The sequence below is a fragment of the Heterodontus francisci genome, chromosome 1, assembly GCF_036365525.1.
Source record: "Heterodontus francisci isolate sHetFra1 chromosome 1, sHetFra1.hap1, whole genome shotgun sequence".
Taxonomy (NCBI): Eukaryota; Metazoa; Chordata; class Chondrichthyes; order Heterodontiformes; family Heterodontidae; genus Heterodontus; species Heterodontus francisci.
The window spans coordinates 149,594,921-149,610,213 of NC_090371.1; positions in this window are offsets into that span (position 1 = coordinate 149,594,921).

Here is a 15,293-nt window from a genome sequence, read left to right on the forward strand (position 1 = left end):
GCAATATTATGAACAAAGAGGTTATCTGAGCATTGTCGATGATTTTTTGATATTTGACAAGAGATTAGTTATCTCTAGGATACTAAGATTAGAGATCTTGGAAATATTACACCAAGGACATTTGGAAATAACAAAGTGTAGAACTAGGGCAAGACAGTCAGTATGGTGGCCTGGTATATTGAAAGAAATTGAAGAGATGATATCGAAATGTATCATATGTGCTAGTAATCATCATGAGACGAAGGAACCACTCGTCATCATCTTTTCCATCGAGACCATGGGAACATCTAAGTATGGATCTTTCTGAGCATAAAAATAAGATATTCTTAATCATTGTTGATTACTATTCGAGGTGGATTGAAATTCAGAGCTCAGAAGCTATGTCCTTGAGAGAAATCTTTGCTTTGCACAGAATTCCAGATATTGTGATATCTGACAATGGGCCACAATTTGTGAGTGAATGCTTCAGAGAGTTTACAGAAGCTTGTGGCTTTACTCACATCACTAGTTTGCCAAGATACCCCTCAGGCTAACGGTGAAGCAGAGCGAGGTGTAAGAACTGTGAAAGCATTATCAAAAAAGAATGAAGATCTTCAATTAGCATTTCTAAGTTATCGAATGGTTTAACCCCATGCGATTTGTTGATGTGAAGAAGGTTGAAGACCCAACTTCCTTTTCTTCTTGTTTTAATGCAAGAAGTGTAGTAGGTAAGGCAGATGAACTTAGGGCTTGGATTAGTACCTGGGAGTATGATGTTATTGCTATTACTGAGACTTGGTTGAGGGAAGGGCATGATTGGCAACTAAATATCCCAGGATATCGATGCTTCAGGCGGGATAGAGAGGGAGGTAAAATGGGTGGATGAGTTGCATTACTGGTCAAAGAGGATATCACAGCTGTGCTGAAGGAGGGCACTGTGGAGGACTCGAGCAGTGAGGCAATATGGGCAGAACTCAGAAATAGGAAGGGTGCGGTAACAATGTTGGGGCTGTACTACAGGCCTCCCAACAGCGAGCGTGAGATAGAGGTACAAATATGTAAACAGATTATGGAAAGATGTAGGAGCAACAGGGTGGTGGTGATAGGAGATTTTAATTTTCCCAACATTGACTGGGATTCACTTAGTGTTAGAGGTCTAGATGGAGCAGAATTTGTAAGGAGCATCCAGGAGGGTTTTCTAGAGCAGTATGTAAATAGTCCAACTCGGGAAGGGGCCATACTGGACCTGGTGTTGGGGAATGAGCCCGGCCAGGTGGTTGACGTTTCAGTAGGGGACTACTTTGGGAATAGTGATCACAATTCCGTAAGTTTTAGAATACTCATGGACAAAGACGAGAGTGGTCCTAAAGGAAGAGTGCTAAATTGGGGGAAGGCCAACTATACCAAAATTCGGCAGGAGCTGGGGAATGTAGATTGGGAGCAGCTGTTTGAAGGTAAATCCACATTTGATCTGTGGGAGGCTTTTAAAGAAAGGTTGATTAGCGTGCAGGAGAGACATGTTCCTGTGAAAATGAGGGATAGAAATGGCAATATTAGGGAACCATGGATGACAGGTGAAATCGTGAGACTAGCGAAGAGGAAAAAGGAAGCATACATAAGGTCGTGGAGGCTGAAGAAAGACGAAGCTTTGAAAGAATATCGGGAATGTAGGACCAATCTGAAACGAGGAATTAAGAGGGCTAAAAGGGGTCATGAAATATCTTTAGCAAACAGGGTTAAGGAAAATCCCAAAGCCTTTTATTCATATATAAGGAGCAAGAGGGTAACTAGAGAAAGAATTGGCCCACTCAAGGACAAAGGAGGAAAGTTATGCGTGGAGTCAGAGAAAATGGGTGAGATTCTAAACGAGTGCTTTGCATCGGTATTCACCGAGGAGAGGGACATGATGGATGTTGAGGTTAGGGACAGATGTTTGATTACTCTAGGTCAAGTCGGCATAAGGAAGGAGGAAGTGTTGGGTATTCTAAAAGGCATTAAGGTGGACAAGTCCCCAGGTCCGGATGGGATCGATCCCAGGTTACTGAGGGAAGCGAGAGAGGAAATAGCTGGGGCCTTAACAGATATCTTTGCAGCATCCTTAAACACGGGTGAGGTCCCGGAGGACTGGAGAATTGCTAATGTAGTCCCCTTTTTTAAGAAGGGTAGCAGGGATAATCCAGGTAATTATAGCCTGACGTCAGTGGTAGGGAAGCTGCTGGAGAAGATACTGAGGGATAGGATCTATTCCCATTTGGAAGAAAATGGGCTTATCAGTGATAGGCAACATGGTTTTGTGCAGGGAAGGTCATGTCTTACCAACTTAATAGAATTCTTTGAGGAAGTGACAGAGTTGATTGATGAGGGAAGGGCTGTAGATGTCATATACATGGACTTCAGTAAGGCGTTTGATCAGGTTCCCCATGGTAGGCTGATGGAGAAAGTGAAGTCGCATGGGGTCCAGGGTGTACTCGCTAGATGGATAAAGAATTGGCTGGGCAACAGGAGACAGAGAGTAGCAGTGGAAGGGAGTTTCTCAAAATGGAGACATGTGACCAGTGGTGTTCCACAGGGATCCGTGCTGGGACCACTGTTGTTTGTGATATACATAAATGATTTGGAGGAAAGTATAGGTGGTCTGATTAGCAAGTTTGCAGACGACACTAAGATTGGTGGAGTAGCAGATAGTGAAGGGGACTGTCAGAGAATACAGCAGAATATAGATAGATTGGAGAGTTGGGCAGAGAAATGGCAGATGGAGTTCAATCAGGGTAAATGCGAGGTGATGCATTTTGGAAGATCCAATTCAAGAGTGAACTATACAGTAAATGGAAAAGTCCTGGGGAAAATTGATGTACAGAGAGATTTGGGTGTTCAGGTCCATTGTTCCCTGAAGGTGGCAACGCAGGTAAATAGAGTGGTCAAGAAGGCATACGGCATGCTTTCCTTCATCGGACGGGGTATTGAGTACAAGAGTTGGCAGGTCATGTTACAGTTGTATAGGACTTTAGTTCGGCCACATTTGGAATACTGCGTGCAGTTCTGGTCGCCACATTACCAAAAGGATGTGGATGCTTTGGAGAGGGTGCAGAGGAGGTTCACCAGGATGTTGCCTGGTATGGAGGGCGCTAGCTATGAAGAGAGGTTGAGTAGATTAGGATTATTTTCATTCGAAAGGCGGAGGTTGAGGGGGGACCTGATTGAGGTGTACAAAATCATGAGAGGTATCGACAGGGTGGATAGCAAGAAGCTTTTTCCCAGAGTGGGGCATTCAAATACTAGGGGTCACGAGTTCAAAGTGAGAGGGGAAAAGTTTAGGGGGGATATGCGTGGAAAGTTCTTTACGCAGAGGGTGGTGGGTGCCTGGAACGCGTTGCCAGCGGAGGTGGTAGACGCGGGCACGATAGCGTCTTTTAAGATGTATCTAGACAGATACATGAATGGGCAGGAAGCAAAGAGATACAGACCCTTAGAAAATAGGCGACATGTTTAGATAGAGGATCTGGATCAGTGCAGGCTTGGAGGGCCGAAGGGCCTGTTCCTGTAATTTTCTTTGTTCTCTTTGTTCCAAGAACACTGAAACCACAAATGAGTGCAGAAGACTTTGAAAAAATGAAGGAGAGAGAGGATAGAGAAAGATCTAAACAATCAGATAATTATGACAGACGTCACAAAACTAAAAACTTGAGAGACATTCAACCTGGAGAATCAGTTTGGGTTAGAGACCAGAGAAGGTATGGAGAAGTGATAAAACAATCACCATATCCATGATTGTACAATGTCCAAACTGACCAAGGGATAATGGGAAGAAACAGAAGGTGGTGATACCAAAGAAGCAGGGTGGCACAGTGGCGCAGTGGTTAGCACCGCAGCCTCACAGCTCCAGCGACCTGGGTTCAATCCCAGGTACTGCCTGTGCAGATTTGTAAGTTCTCCCTGTGACACGTGGGTTTTTGTCGGGTGCTCCGGTTTCCTCCCACAGCCAAAGACTTGCAGGTTGATAGGTAAATTGGCCATTATAAATTGCCCCTAGTATAGGTAGGTGGTCGGGGAATATAGGGAAGGTGGGGATGTGGTAGGAATATGGGATTAGTGTAGGATTAGTATAAATGGGTGGTTGATGGTCGACACAGACTCGGTGGGCCGAAGGGCCTGTTTCAGTGCTGTATCTCTAAATTAAAAAAAAGCAGCAAATACAAGAGGAACAATCAAGTTGATGAACCAACAATGCTACGATCGGCCATCAACCCAGAGGACAACCCGAGAGAAGAACTTAAGTCATTAAATAGTTCTACTGAAGTACAAAAGAATAAGAAGGAAGAACTAGAAGACTCAAAACTCAAAGCACCTTTAAAAGAAAGAAAGAGTTAACTGCCATAGCAGTTAACAATCTGAAAAGAGAAGTCAGAGACTTGTGGGGAGATTTAGTGTATGGTAATATAGAGTTGTTACTGGGCAGAATATATAAATAGTCCATGAGTGTCATCACAGGAAGTGATGTTACAGAACCTCATGCAGAGTGTAAGTGGAAGCCATTGATGCCAGACGTATGTAAATAAACTCCTGTTCTTGTAATTCTCAGTCTCTTAGATATTCTGTTCTAAGCCTTAATACTATCAGAATATTACAATAACAAGCTTTATTATATTAATTAATAACAGTATTAGATTGTATCTGTCATACAATGCTATATTAAATCACAAGATAACATGCAAATAATACAACCTGGCTCCCAAACCCGTAGTGGTTCCCCTTCGGCTACCTACGAGGTTGTGGACTTCCGCCTGCCCATGAGATGTTTATCTGACTAATGGAGGAAATAAGTACCACACTTATGCTATTGGACTACCTTGAGCTACATCTTCCCATAATATAGGAAAAGTGCAGATCCTGCATTTTGAGGTATTTGCCCATTTTATAATCTATCCCGCCATTGTATCTGTGCTAAAACTTTGACTATAGTGCAGGAAGATTGTTTAATATGGTATGTGCTGTCTCAGATAAAAGACAATTTCTCTCTTTTCCATATTGCCACAATAATACATACCTAAGTGAAATAGTAAACTGGAATAGATTGGCTAACTAAGTTAGCTTAAAGCATTCCAATACTGGGGAACAAGAGATATCCCCTGCAGATCTGGCTGATGACACCTCTGCACAACCCCATTACACCTGGGTGGCAGAAATGCATTCAAATATAGGGCGCATCCAGGATCAGGACTCAAATTGGCATTGTATGCATAATGTTGATAGGCTAACTGATGCTGGATTAAAATTGAGACACATCAAACATAATACTATTGTTAAAAGTGCTTCCTTTTTTGTTAAATTTTGAAGATTTGTGTTTTAAAATTGAAAAGGAGGTCATGTTTTTTTTTTAACAAGGATCACTGAGAGGTCTAGACTATAAACAGATACTGGAAGGCACCTGTCTTCAAATAATTGCCCAACAGGGTTGTTTTTGACTTGGGGAAAGGTGTTTGCAGAGAAGTGACAAGTCAAGATTTATAGGGGTCAGGAGACTTAACTCCTGACATTGTTTATGGTTTCGTTTTGGACAGTGAGTTGGGGTATGGACAATGGTTTGAAAAGACAGTTGGAGAAAACTTGCCAAGAGAGCAACATCCAGTTCAGTTTGTTCCAGTTCTTGGAAAAGGCCTGCCAGTTTTCCATCTCTTGAGATACTGAGAAGCAGGTGTAAGAAACTACCCGAAACCTCTGATGCTGCATTTTTTCTTCGAAATCCTGCCCAAACTGATCTTCAATGTTGCCTGTCAAGAACTGTTCTAGGAAGATCCCAGTGACAGCCGTCTATACGTATTCTCTTTTCTTCAAGAATTAGCAAGTATTTTGGCCAACTTATTCTTTTTTTCGTACTAGAGCTCTAAAGAGTAAATCTTTTTATTTTTTCTGGAGCTTCAAAGAGTAAATCTCTATTCGGTTAATGTGTGTGTGCGTGTGTGTGTGTGTGTGTGTGTGTGTGTGTGTGTGTGTGTGTGTGTGTGTGTGTGTGTGTGTGTGTGTGTGTGTGTGTGTGTGTGTGTGTGTGTGTGTGTGTGTGTGTGTGTGTGTGTGTGTGTGTGTGTTAAAAAGGGAACTTTTATATTTCAATCTGTGTGTTTATGCTTTGCTTCATTACTGGTTAAGACTTGTTTTATAATAAACAAATAATTTTGTTGTTTATTAAAGAAACCTGGCTGATGTGTTTTATTCTGGGATAAAAATAGTGTCTATGATTGACCGTATTGGTAAGTGGGAAAAAAATGTAAATATATATTGCGACCTGTGGAGAAGTGGAAATAGAATAAACTGTGTACTCGTCCTGCCTCGGTCATAACACTGTATATATGGAAGTATCAGGTAGAAATGAAATACCAGTGAAAGGAAATAAAGAAGAAGCCTGCTCACCTTTGCCAGACTTTCATGTTTCTTTTTCCAGCTGCCTCTTCCTCACCTCTCTCTTGACAAATCTTTCACCACATGGTGCAGAAATCTGTTGCAAGGATTTGCACACCCACAATAGAACGAGTCCAATTTTCAGCAGCAAAGACAACTTGTATTGTATAATGCCTTAAATGTAGAAAAATGTCCCAAGTTGCTTCCCAAGCAACGTAATCAGTGCCAAGCCAAAGAAAACATTATGAAAGGTGACCATTGATTTCAATGGAATGAAAATCAGGCAGGTTCTATATGGATGGGCAATCTGCTCTATCAGATTAAAGGTCATGTTGTGAAGATAAAAATTAATCTCTGTGTCTAGCTCTTTATTTCTTTCGATGTCTTTCATTCTGCCTCCCATCGTTTCATTTTAATATCACTTTTCCATCTTCGAGTTTCTACTGAAGCATTTAATAGGCCATTCTGTTTCTTTGGCATGGATGTTAAGAGCCCACTGCCGATCTCAGCGGCAAGCTCATGCCAAAGAGCCGCCACAAACTCGAGCAGGATCTTGTTCTCCCCCAGGCGTCGTGTTCCGTGGTGGGAGGGGCCTGAAAATTGCACAGGATGAGGCCCGCCATGGACCTCGAGATTGGGGGGGAGGGCGGCTGCCCCAGCTATTTAAATGAGGCACTGCACTTAAGGCTGTTTGACATGCACCCGTGCAGGCGAGCCGCCATTTTTTGACCTCGCTGCCAAGATCGGCAGTGGTCTCTTAAAATCCAGCCCCTCAAATGCGGCGGCTCATTTATATAGCTGGGGCCGGCTGTCCGTCAGCTGCCTGTGCACAGGCGCTGGTGCCATTTTTAAAGGGAAGCCAGCCCTGACGCCCAATTTAAATTTTTGAATTCATATCCCCAAAACTAAATGAATAAATTTCTAACACCCCTTTCCCACCCCCCCAATAACATTTACAATAACTATTTGCCCTTCCTCCCTCCAAAACCTATCTTTAACATCTGACCTATCCCTCCTAAACTGCACAAAGTTTAAGGTTCAACCCTTCCCACCATTTCCGATACGCATTACGTGTATTTGACCCCATTCCCCACCACCCTGCACACTGACAAACTTACCTCCTCTCCCCTCCCCACCAGAGTGGTGCTGTGCTTCCCCGGACGGGGACCTGAAGGCGCGGGAGTGCCGGCCGCCTCACCGAAGATCACAGCAGGCCCTCAAGATTGGAGGTAAGTGTACGTAAATTCATTAATTTTATTTATTTGCATATTTAAATTGTGGTCCTGTCGCCCAGCGGCGATGGGGGACCACCACGGAGCCTTGCTGCCGCCGCCGGGAGTATCGGGCCGGGCCCTGTTGGCATCGAGGTCCGTGGCAGGCCTCATCCAGAGCTACCTTCAGGTCCCCCAACCATGGATCATGATGTCGCAGGCTTGATAACATCCAGCCCTTTGTGTGTGACTGCTTCCGCCTCTTCCGTCCCCTTCTTCTATTCCTTTTTAAATGCTGTTCATTGATAATATCTTGCAGTTCTGTCAGAGGGTCCACTCCTAAAATGCTGAGTTTTCCATTCTCTCTACTGATGCTGTCTGATCCACTGAGTGTTTTGACATACACAGAATTCAGCATGAATGCATAAAGCACTGCTCAAACCCACCTCCATCTCTCAATTAGTGATGGAGATGTTAATATATCCAAAGCACTCCACATGCAACATATGATGCATTATCACTGTGCTTTAAATTTCATATCAAGAGAAATATTACCATAGAAACAGATAGGTAAAGAGCAGTTAATTCCACAGAAAACTCGTATACTTTTTTAATTACAATGTATCTGCAGTGAGTTGAGTTTTACTTTCTATAATAAGACCGATAATAAAGGTTGACATATAGTTTAGAATTGAAATGACTACAGACTGCTAATGCTTAAGTGTTCTTGTGGGTGGGATTTTAAATTTATTATTGTATTATATATTAAAGAATTTTATACTTGTTTATTATATTGTGCTATATATCGTGTATTTTATCACCTTATTTTGCAATTATAATTTTTTCTGAATCTAAATATCCTGAATGAATGTATGGTAAATGAGAAATGAGGTCAGGAGATTTAAATTTAATTCAAGATTAGCAATAGCAATGAATTGTTGCATCAGAATTAATCTAATTTTCGTGGGTTTTTTTTTTTAGAAGAGCAACCAAATAAGAAGTGCATCCGTAAGCTGCAAGCTGAGATAGAAATTCATGCTTCATCTTTAACTCTTTGCACTTTGTAGAAAGAAAGGGGGAGATTTTCAAATTAGACTCAAAGTGGAGTGGGCAGACAGGATGGCTAAATTGCTCATCATTAGGAAGCAGGAATCATTTTCAGATTTGTGCCTTATTTGAATTTAATGGACCAGCTGTTGATGCGAATTATGCTGGTAATTAAAGAGCTCCACACTGAGGAGGTGGGGTGGGGGGTTGGATTTTGGGCTAGCTAGACGTCAGTTGCAGCTGTTCTGTACCTCTTAAAGGTGAGGTATAGTGTTCATTGTGGAGCTCAACTAAAGGTGTTCTTTCTGCATTAGCGTCAACAAAACGTCCATTGGGAAAGCGCCATAATTTTCAAATAGAACCCTAGAGGCTTTATTCCGGAAGGAGGACTTTTAAAGGAAACCCAGCCCGAGCCTGAATGCCGGACCCGGAAGCCCGACCCGAACCCGACACATGTCGCCAGAATCTGTTGGGGTCGGGTCGGTTGGCAGGCCTTTACATCAGTACATGGGTAAAGGCCTGCTACCCAACCTGACCCCAATGGGATCCGACGATATGTGTCAGGTTCGGGTTGGGTCGGGTCGGGCTTCCAGGTCCAGCATTCGGACTCGGGTAAGGTTTTCTTTACACACCTTTAAGGACTATTCTCCTGTACAATGAGAGAAGGGTATCCTGCAACAGTGCCAGACTAGGATGGTCTGAGGTGCCAGAGCATGCCAATCCCAAAGGTTTAACCTCTTGGACCTAGAAGCAGTACAGAAAAAAAAATAATGATCTGACCGACGGTACTAAGGTAACATTCCCATTCACAATGGGCTGCCTTTAAAGAGGAGATAGTTTGGGTACCATCAAGGTACATTCCCATCAGAGGGAAAGGTAGGGCAAACAAACCCAGAGCTCGCTGGATGACAAAAAAGTGGGAACCAGGCTGAATATAGAAAGGTCAGAGGGTAAGTGAAAGAAGAAATAAGAGAAGCAAAGAGAGAGTATGAGGAGAGACTAGCAGCTAACATAAAAGAGAATCCACAAGTCTTCTACAGGCATATAAATAGTATAAGGGTGGTAAAAGGAGCAGTAGGGCTGATTCAGGATCAAAAAGAAGATTTATGCATGGAGGCAGAGGGCATGGCTGTGGTACTAAATTACTACTTTGTATTTGTCTTTACCAAGGTAGATGCTGCTAAAGTTATAATTAAAAAGAAGGCAGTTGAGACACTGGATGGACTAAAAATTGTTAAAGATAAGGCATTAGATACTCTGGCTGAACTTAAAGTTGAAAAATCACCAGGACCAGATCAGATGCATCTAAGGATGCTGGGGAAAGTAAGGGCGGAAATTGTGGAGGTACTGGCCATAAGCTCTGGATACATGGGTGGTGCCAGAGGACTGGAGAGTTGCAAATGTTACACCCTTGTTCAAAACAGGGTGTAAGGATAAACGCAGCAACTACAGGCCAGTCAGTTTAACCTTGGTGATGGGAAAGCTTTTTGAAATGATAATTCGTAACAACAGTAACTTGAACAAATGTAGAATAATTAAGGAAAGCGAGCACAGATTTGTTAAGAGTAAATCATGTTTAACAAATTTAATTTAGATTTTTGATGCAGTAACAGAGAGAACTGGCATAGGATGAAAGCAAACCCTGCATGATGTGAAGTATTCCATCGCATACCAGCTGGCAATGCAGTGAGTGACAGTCTATTCATGCACCCATTAAACTGTTGTACAAGAGTACACAATGGTGCATGTGGGCAGTTGATGTAGGGGGAATAAACAAGAAATTTGCAGACAACACAAAGGTTGGCCATGTGCTTGATAGTGAGGAGGATAGCTGTAGACTGCAGGAAGATATCAATGCACTGGTCAGGTGGACAGAAAAGTGGCAAATGGAATTCAATCCAGAGAAGTGTGAGGTGATGCATTTGAGGATGTCAAACAAGGCAAAGGAATACACAATAAATGGGAGATTTTGAGAGGTGTAGAGGAAGCGAAGGATCTTGGATTGACTGTCCACAGATCCCTGAAGATAGCAGGACAGATTGATATGATGGTTAAGAAGGCATATGAAATCCTTTCCTTTATTAGCTGAAGCATAGAATATAAGAGCAGGGAGGTTATGCTGGAACTATATAAAACATTAATTAGGCCTCAACTTGATTACTGTGTGCAATTCTGGTCACCTCATTACAGAAGGATGTAATTGCACTAGAGAGGGTACACAGGAGATTTACAAGGATGTTGCCAGGACTGGAAAAATGCAGCTATGAGGAAAGATTGGATAGGCTGGGACAAAAACAAGAAATGCTGGATTCACTCAGCAGGTCTGGCAGCATCTGTGGAAAGAGAAGCAGAGTTAACGTTTCGGGTCAGTGACCCTTCTTCGGAACTCACCGAAGAAGGGTCACTGACCCGAAACGTTAACTCTGCTTCTCTTTCCACAGATGCTGCCAGACCTGCTGAGTGAATCCAGCATTTCTTGTTTTTGTTTCAGATTTCCAGCATCCGCAGTATTTTGCTTTTATTTTATTGGATAGGCTGGGGTTGTTCTTGGAACAGAGGAGGCTGAGGGGAGATTTGAATGAGATGTACAAAATTGTGAGGGTCTGGATAGAGTGGATGTGAAGGGCCTATTTACTTTATAAGCGAGGTCAGTGACCAGGGGGCATAGATTTAAAGTGATTGGTAGAAGGATTAGAGGGGAGATGAGGAAATCTTTTTTGGTGGGGGTCTAGAACTCACTGCCTGAAAGGGAGGCAGAAAACCCCATCTCATTTAAAAGGTATATGGATGTGCATCTGAAGTGCCGTAACCTGCAGGGCTATGGACCAAATGCTGGAAGGTGGGATTAGGCTGGGTGACTTGTTTATTCGGCCAGCACAGACATGATGGACAAAGTGGCCTCTTTCTGTGCCGTAAACGTTCATGATTCTATGGTTCTATGATGCCCTGCACCTGGGGAGCCTGTGATTCTAGAAAAGACAAGAGCACTATCTCCCTACTCTGTGGCCTCTATTGGGGAAGGAGATGAAATCATTGGCTTTGGTAAAGTGTGCCTCTATCAACTGCCTATGCAGGCATGCAGATAATTGGCTGATGTTGCTAAGGTCACTTACTGAAGCTTGAAATGACTCAGAGGTATGGAAGCTCAGGGCCACAGCGACTTTCCCAGTCATAGACAATTACTTATATGACCTTGTGTTGTGCTGCAGTTGGTGCTGCATAGCTTTGTGTAGGCCTCCCTGGTAAACCAGAGCCTCTTCACATATGGCTCCTCACTAAACTGCTTATACAAAGTTCTGTATACTGATAGATTCTGTAAACTTGAATTTTTTGATGAGGTAGATATTAAAGATATTACAGGATATGGAGAGAGTACAGGAAAATGGCATTGAGGTAGCAGATCAGCAATGATCTATTGAATTGCGGAGCAAGTTCAAGGGCCTACCCCTGCCCCTATTTCCTATGTTCCTATGTTCTTCTGTAACAGAGAGGGTTGATGAGGGTAATGTGGTTGATGTGATGTATTTGGACTTCCAAAACGTAATGTGTCGCGTAATAGACTTGCCAGCAAAGTTGAAGCCCATGGAATCAAAGTGAAAGTGGCAGCATAGATACAAAGTTAGCTGAGTGACAAGAAACAGAGAATAGAGGTGAACGGATGTTTTTCGTACTGGAGGAAGTTATACAGTGGGGTTCCCCAGGGTTTGGTACTGGAACCACCACTTTTCTTGATATATGTTGGGTATTCTAAAAGGCATTAAGGTGGACAAGTCCCCAGGTCCGGATGGGATCTATCCCAGGTTACTGAGGGAAGCGAGAGAGGAAATAGCTGGGGCCTTAACAGATATCTTTGCAGCATCCTTAAACACAGGTGAGGTCCCGGAGGACTGGAGAATTGCTAATGTTGTCCCCTTGTTTAAGAAGGGTAGCAGGGAAAATCCAGGTAATTATAGACCGGTGAGCCTGACGTCAGTGGTAGGGAAGCTGCTGGAGAAGATACTGAGGGATAGGATCTATTCCCATTTGGAAGAAAATGGGCTTATCAGTGATAGGCAACAACATGGTTTTGTGCAGGGAAGGTCATGTCTTACCAACTTAATAGAATTCTTTGAGGAAGTGACAAAGTTGATTGATGAGGGAAGGGCTGTAGATGTCATATACATGGACTTCAGTAAGGCGTTTGATAAGGTTCCCCATGGTAGGCTGATGGAGAAAGTGAAGCCGCATGGGGTCCAGGGTGTACTAGCTAGATGGATAAAGAATTGGCTGGGCAACAGGAGACAGAGAGTAGCAGTGGAAGGGAGTTTCTCAAAATGGAGACGTGTGACCAGTGGTGTTCCACAGGGATCCGTGCTGGGACCACTGTTGTTTGTGATATACATAAATGATTTGGAGGAAAGTATAGGTGGTCTGATTAGCAAGTTTGCAGACGACACTAAGATTGGTGGAGTAGCAGATAGTGAAGGGGACTGTCAGAGAATACAGCAGAATATAGATAGATTGGAGAGTTGGGCAGAGAAATGGCAGAAGGAGTTCAATCAGGGCAACTGCGAGGTGATGCATTTTGGAAGATCCAATTCAAGAGTGAACTATACAGTAAATGGAAAAGTCCTGGGGAAAATTGATATACAGAGAGATTTGGGTGTTCCCTGAAGGTGGCAACGCAGGTCAATAGAGTGGTCAAGAAGGCATACGGCATGCTTTCCTTCATCGGACGGGGTATTGAGTACAAGAGTTGGCAGGTCATGTTACAGTTATATAGGACTTTGGTACAGCCACATTTGGAATACTGCGTGCAGTTCTGGTCGCCACATTACCAAAAGGATGAAGATGCTTTGGAGAGGGTGCAGAGGAGGTTCACCAGGATGTTGCCTGGTATGGAGGGCGCTAGCTATGAAGAGTAGTAGATTAGGATTATTTTCATTAGAAAGACGGAGGTTGAGGGGGACCTGATTGAGGTGTACAAAATCATGAGAGGTATAGACAGGGTGGATAGCAAGAAGCTTTTTCCCAGAGTGGGGGATTCAATTACTAGGGGTCACGAGTTCAAAGTGAGAGGGGAAAAGTTTAGGGGGGATATGCGTGGAAAGTTCTTTACGCAGAGGGTGGTGGGTGCCTGGAACGCATTGCCAGCGGAGGTGGTAGACGCGGGCACGATAGCGTCTTTTAAGACGTATCTAGACAGATACATGAATGGGCAGGAAGCAAAGAGATACAGACCCTTAGAAAATAGGCGACATGTTTAGATAGAGGATCTGGATCGGCGCAGGCTTGGAGGGCCGAAGGGCCTGTTCCTGTGCTGTAATTTTCTTTGTTTGTTCTTTGTTTATATATTAATGACCTAGACTTGGGTGTACAGAGCACAATTTCAAAATTTGCAAATGACACAAAACTTAAAAGTAATGTGAAATGTGAGGAGGATAGTAATAGACTTCAAGAGGACATAAACAGGCTGATGAAATCCACTTAGACGTGGCAGATGAAATTTAATGTAGAGAAGTGGGAAGTGGTACATTTGGCCCCTTGAGCCTACTCCACCATTCACCAAGATCATGGGTGACCTGATTGTAAGCTCAACTCCACATTCCCACCTACCCAATTGCATATTGAGAAAGGCAATATGAAATAAAGAGTGCAATTCTAAAGGGCGTGCAGGAACAGAGAGACCTGGGGTATATGTACACAAATCGTTGAAAGTGGCAAGGCAGGTTGAGAAAGTGGTTAAAGAGGAATACAGGATACTGGGCTTTATAAATAGAGGCATGGAGTGCAAAAGCAAGGAAGTTATGATGAACCTTTATAAAATACTAGTTCAACCTCAACTGGAATATCGTGCCCAATTCTGGGCACCGCGCTTTAGGAAGGATGTGAAGGCTTTAGAGAGGGTGCAGTAAAGATTTACGAGAATGTTTCCAGGGATGCAGGACTTCAGTTACTTGGATAGATTGGAGAAGTTGGAGTTGTTCTCCTTAGAGAAGACAAGGTTGAGAGGAGAATTGGTAGAAGTGTTGAAAATCATGAAGGGTCCCGATAGAGTCGATAGAGAAACTTCCCATTGGCAGAAGGGTCAAGAACCAAAGGACACTGTTTTAAGGTGATTGGCAAAAGGCGACATGAGGAAAAACCTTTTATGCAGTGAGTGATTATGATCTCGAATGCACTATCTTAGAGTGTGGTGGTGGCAGACACAATCGTGGCTTCCAAAAAGGAATTGGATAAGCATCTGAACAGAAAAGATTTGCAGTGCTATGGGAAAAGGGTGAGGGAGTGGGATTAGGCGAGTTACTCTTGCAGAGAGCTGGCATAGACAAAATGGGCTGAATGGCCTCCTTCTACAATGTAACAATTTTATGATTCTAAGGGGTGAAGATTTTTGGTGAGTTTTCCTCCTTCTGCTTCTTCTCTCTGCACCTGCAGGTTGCTGGATTCTAGTCTACAGCTCTCTGCCTCCTCTTCCATTCACAATGGTATCCGAGCACCAAACCCATAATGCCAACCTGAAGTATGGCAGAAGCCACTGGTCAAAATTCAACTGTAAACTCAGTAAAAATAAATCCTGAAATTATCAATGTCAGTTCGAGCAGGCAAAATCCCGATGCCTCCCCCACCACCTCTATCTCCCCGCCATCAAAGCAAAAATCAGGACACTAGTAGTCAAAATAA